Here is a 6105-nt window from a genome sequence, read left to right as displayed (position 1 = left end):
CGTTGAGCTAGCACGAGACATTTACTTTTAACGATTGGAGCATAGTTTCAATTTAATATGAACACCTGTTGAAACAAGAAGTCGCACAAGATTTTGAAACTTTTTATTGCGAATTAGTTATTCAAACTCTATTTGTTAGAAACTAAAACTGACATTATTACGGAAGTAATGCTCTCATATTTCCGTGGTATTAAGTTAAAATGTTTGTTTTCATTTCTAGTGATGTTATGTGAGACCCAAAGTAACTTCTGGTATACACAAGTTTAAAACACACGATAAACATGTTTTTAATTTCTGTTCAGTTCATTTTGTAAACCATAATTCCAAACCAAACACGGAATAGTTACTATTAATACTCAACAGCATATCCAGGGCGTCAGTTGAAACGTTTTGTTTTGGGGGGTGTGGGGTGGGGATGGGTAAAGTAGGGTGAAGCTGGGAATTGAATAAAAATTCAATATGCTGAATATGTAAAGAAGTAATTCTCATTTTCCAGGTGGGATAAGTGCTCTTTCCCCCATAGATGCCTATGAGGATACTGGTTGGAGTGTCACTGCTTATACCTTCAAGTTCCGTGTGTACTACTTGTTTTAAAGTTGAAAGAAGTGTGCAATCGTTTTTGTAGAAGTTTATAATGACCGAGAAAAACGGCTCATGAGAGCAGGGACACGAGCACATGTAGCCAATGTCTGTGCTCATCATTGGAGATCTATTGATTCATATACTTTAAGGCTGTTATTTGCTTGTTTTGGTCATCCAGTACGAAGCTAGCTTCTGTTGTCCTTTACCATCTTATAAAATGGCAACTAGTTAATTATCTCATTTGCAGATGCATTTATTATTGAAATTAATCCATTTGCAACAGTTCTGCAATGGTATGAGGCTCCCTGCTGAAGATATTCGAAGTCTGCTTTTGTATGTTTCCAGAGCTTTGTAGTTTCTACGAAAGTATTGCCTGTTTGTTGGTTTTCTGGTCTAACCAATTTAACTCTGAAATGCTCGACACTTTTTTTTCTTAGTGAATGCCGAATGATGCTGACTCTTAAATGTTGATATAAATGAGAAATTTAGTGACTTTGGTTCATCATAATCGCATAACAAGACACTAGTTTTGTTCATACACTTCGCCATCTTACAATGGTCAGGTGGTTGGGGCGCTCGACTCGTAATCAGAAGGTCATCAGACGCCCTTTCACCTGTAAGACAGTTATATCGTGACGGTCAATCCTGCTATTCGTTGATAAAAGACTAGCCCAAAAGTTTGCGGTGGGTGACGATGACTAGCTGCCTTTCCTTTAGTTTTATGCTGCTGGATTAGGGAGGGTTAGCGCAGATAGCCCTCGTGTAGCTTTTGCGCGAAATTCAAAAACACAATTACCTTACTACGTAAAACCAAACAATATTAATTAGGATCTCACATCTGTATGGCATTTTTATTCTCGGAAATATTTTGTTGGTTACCAGAGATGGTGCATGAACTGCTTTCTTCACTGTGTTTAAGGAAATGTTACTTTAGTAAATTTTGGATGAAAAAATGTGCAATTTTCTCATCAACGCATCCGTTTTCAGACAGTAATCCAGTTACGTGCTCTCTCTAGTCTGTGAACGTGCAATTAAAGTATTCCAATAACAAAGAAAATGTTTCTAAGGGTTAAACTAGATGCTAAATGCAATAATAAACGTTATGCAAGAGACTGAATGTAGCTGCCCATTATCAAGGAATAATAACTCCTGGGTTCTGCCCTATTTTTGACAGCTTTAATAGTTATATCCTTAAAAGGAGGTGATAGGAAAGGGTCATCTTTTTCAACTACTCGTACCACTATTTAGTAGTTTACTGTTTGTTGGTCATTAGGCACTTAAATGACGTCACATAAGGGATGTAGTTTGTACTTTTGTGAGGTCAGTAAAACGTGAACCACGAGAAGGACTGTGCCCTTCGTAGACTACAACAGAATGACATATGAACTTTAAAAGTAAGAAATGATTTGTTACCCTTAATTTTGGTTTTATCTACTTTTGAAACAAAACCTGTTCGGGGACCCTACAGAGGTGCAGCTAGTATATATATATATATGTGTGTGTGTGTGTGTGTGTGTGTGTGGATTGGTAAGTGGTGATGTGCACATTGCCATTTACTGCATCTTGCAAGAAAAACAATGCGATCACGTGATAATGTAGTGGTGTTGCTGTCGCGATGGGTAGTCGATGTTGGAAGAGTCCAAGTTGCTGTGGTAAGGAGGACAATCGTTAGAAAAGATTACTTTGCTGGTGTATCACAATAATGCATTTGAATTAAATCAAAGTGAGTCACCGGATATTATTCATTTATATGATCTTTCGCATCACTCAACTTTTGCATATCATCACCACTTCACGTTCCACAGTTTGATAACGCTGTTATTGAGTGTTTATAACTGGTTTCATTGTTTTTTTTTCTCTTATGCGGCAGTAGTTAGTAGTTTAGAAGCTAGTGACTCTAAGTCTGAACATTGACCATTTGTGAAATATTATAATTGAACCTATACGTGTATTAGAAACATAACTATCCATCTAGTCTAATTAATACGTTTATCTTTTCTTTGCCCGGTGGTTTAAAGAAAATTGGTTAGGTTAGACTTTTAGGCGTGGGTTCAACTGTTTTTACATCTAGATAATGGTCATATTAGTTTGCTGAAAGCCAAAACAGTGGAGTTTTGGGCATCTGACTCGGTTTTAACACATTCAAACTTCATGTACTCAGGTTCGGAATTTTAACCGCACACTAATGCAGTTGTAATTGCTCTCTCCTCTTGGTGGTACAGGTAAGTTACTGATGCGTACAACACTAAAGTCGAGTTCGATTCCCCTCAGTATATCCAATAGCTAGCATTGTGTGGTTTTGATGTAAGGAAAAACGTATTTGCAAATTCAACTTTAAATAATAGTGAAAAGTTGTAGGCCTTGAACTCTACACTTCTGGGGTCAGCTCGATTACATACAAATCCTTCGTTATTCATAGAAAACTACCACTATTCTGGTTGCTACGAGAAGTAATCCGTTTGTCCTGTCACAACTAAACGTGGTTTCATTACATTATGCCTATACGTTTGATTTCTTACCAGAAGAAAACCCGTTTATTTGAGAACAAAAGAAAATGGTGTTAATTTAATAGATAAAATTATAAATTTTAAGGAAGAATGAGAAACGTGCATCTGCATACCACAGTAGTTCATGATACAAGTGTTTTACTTTACCTGTGGGTAGAATAACTTCTGAGGTCCGACATAAATAACTATTTACAATGTGCAGAAAGTGAACAGTTTCAGTTTTGAGTAATATGACAAGTGAAGAAAAACTTTCAAATAGAGAAGTTATTTTCTGAAACAAATTTTATAATCAGTTATTTCGCTAACTAAAGGCTACAGCGCTAAGCCTCTTTTTTAAGTTAAGTACAAAGCTACTCAAAGCGTTACCTGTTGTCTGCTCACCACGGGTATCGAAACCCGATTTCTAGCGTTGTAAGTCCGCAGACATACCGCTGCGCCACTGGGGGTAAGTCTGTGGACTTCTATCACCAAAACCCAGGTTTCGATACCCATGGTGCGCAGATCACAGATAGCCCATTGTGTAGCTTTGTCCTCTGTCGCAAACAAAAAGAAAATTGTATTTGTTCAAGGAGCTTACACAAATTTATATAAAAATATTCAAAATGCTATGCAAGTTACTACTTAAATTCATCAGTTAAAAACAAGATTACCATTTTGAAATATACTCGAAAAATAGTACTTGATGAAGATAACACGGTACTTAACTTGAAATTAAAATGTTGATAATTCGGTGTATGCTTGTTTAAACTTGTTAAGTGTATTTATAAAATAAACTTCAGTACTTTAGCTAATCTTAAATTTAGTCCGAGTAATACGTATCATTGTGCACATCTACCAATTACCTGTTGATGGAATAATTTTGCCTTTGTAAAGTGACTGCTACCGATGTACATATGTAACAATTATATATAAACGAGACACTTTCCTTCTCAGTCAACTGTGAATGAGACACTTTAGTTTTGTAAAGTAAATGCTAACAAAGTGCCCATCCGACCACTATTGGATGTGATAATTTGCCTTTGTAAAAAAAAAAGCAAATCTTCCCTCACATACGTTGGTTAGAAAAATGACAGTTTATTGTACTGTTGGACGAGGTCTGATGTAGTTGAACAGTTAAGGAATGGGTAATATGCTGTTAACTATGAGAAAAGATTTATCACGAAAGAGAATGGGAAGAAAGTTTGCCGCTAGTTTTTGGTATAGTGGAAAATGTAAATTTCATAAAAATAAACCGTGAAGGACAAGGAACTTTGTTAATATTAGGACAAAATATCGACCTCAATGATACGAGTATGAAATTCTGTTCTCTATAAAAGTTATTATGCCAAAAGGATTTGCATCATTTCATCCCTCAGATTAATCTGTGAATTGTTGCGAGGGTATATGTATCTGACTCCTGTGGTTTAGATTTGCTTAAATGTGAAATTCGAAGCTGACGTCAGTGTGAAAAGTTTATCAATGTGGTGCGAGATGACCTCACCTTCCTTACAAGAAGTTTGTTTTAAATGCAGCCACTGTGTTGGACAATAGAAGTAATCATAGCCCAAAACGACTGAGTGTTCTCGATGATGAATGAATGACTAAGATTAGCATGGGCCCTGGAATCTTATTATGGTGCATATTTTTGGTGTGCCATGGGAGGATTATTGAAGTTGTACATGTATCAAGATAGCTTTACATTCATCATCTCGTGAATGAATTCTCGACTCTCCGGCAAGTGTTAAAATTTTGAAGGCAACATATAGGTATTGCTATATGCTTATTTGTTCTGATGCAAACTTGTAAAGACCTGTCGCCATTTACAAGAACTATGGTAAAAAGAGTATATTTGCGTTTTTAGTTTTTGAACATTTATTTTCCTAAGCAGCTCAGATTTAATGCAGTCATCTTGTTTGATCTCGTTTCCATATATCAACCATTCAAAACGTAAAATATCGCTTAAATTTTCGTTAGTAAAAACAGAAAAAATAATAATAATCCAGCCATCTTATTATCATCAGATACCAGCTTTCATTTATCATCTCTCAGAAACCCATATAAAAACAGGTAAAGTTTTATAGTCTTTACGCAATACACAGATACCTAAATGGGTTAAGATGTATCGGTAAACCTATAAACCTCTTCAAGTTACTTTAACAACATTTTTTAGAAGACTAATGCAAAGTTTGAACTGTTGATAGACGAAACTCAATTTAAGTGTTTCTACATGAAAGACGTTTCAATTTACGATTGACAGGATATTTATTTTCTATGTTCTTGTACATATTTTACTGCAAAATCTGCCATATCTTAAGAAGGTACTTAGTACACTTTTAAGAAAATCCATTAAATTTAAAAATACTAAATTAGAAAAAAAAATTTGAGTATATATTTGATCGTACTGATACAAGCTCATGAGGTGTTATAAAGTGCTTAATACATAAGAAAATAAGTATTTGTGTGTTTTCTCATTGATCAGCATTTACAGAACGATTGTATACTGATATTTTTGAAAGCTTCAACATTAGATGTGTAAGTGATAACTGGAAATATCATGCTACCCTTTGATAACGAAACAAGTGAAGAATATATCTGAGTGCAGATATCCTGCACGTATGGTTATGATATTCTTGTTAGCTAAATACGGGAAAATCGTATGGTTTCACTTGTTTAAACAAGCTTTTATACCACAACCATTGTTTCACAGGACTCGTACTTTCTTATGGCCAAGCGTATTAAGGCGTTCGACTCGTAATCCGAGAGTCGCGGGTTCGAATCCTGGTCGTACCAAACATGCTCGCCCTCCCAGCCGTGGGGGCGTCATAAGTGACGGTCAATCCCATTATTCATTAATAAAAGAGTAGCCCAATAGTTGGCAGTGGGTGGGTGATGACTAGCTGCCTTCACTCTAGTCTTACACTGCTAAATTAGGGACGGCTAGCGCAGAGAGCCTTCGAGTAGCTTTGCGTGAAATTCAAAAACAAAAAAATCAAACGTGCTTTCTTGACCCTTTTTCTATGTTATACCCTCCTAGAGT

The sequence above is a fragment of the Tachypleus tridentatus genome, chromosome 1 (assembly GCF_004210375.1).
Source record: "Tachypleus tridentatus isolate NWPU-2018 chromosome 1, ASM421037v1, whole genome shotgun sequence".
Classification (NCBI taxonomy): Eukaryota; Metazoa; Arthropoda; class Merostomata; order Xiphosura; family Limulidae; genus Tachypleus; species Tachypleus tridentatus.
The sequence above is the reverse complement of the archived record's forward strand: the minus strand, read 5'-3'. Positions refer to the sequence as shown.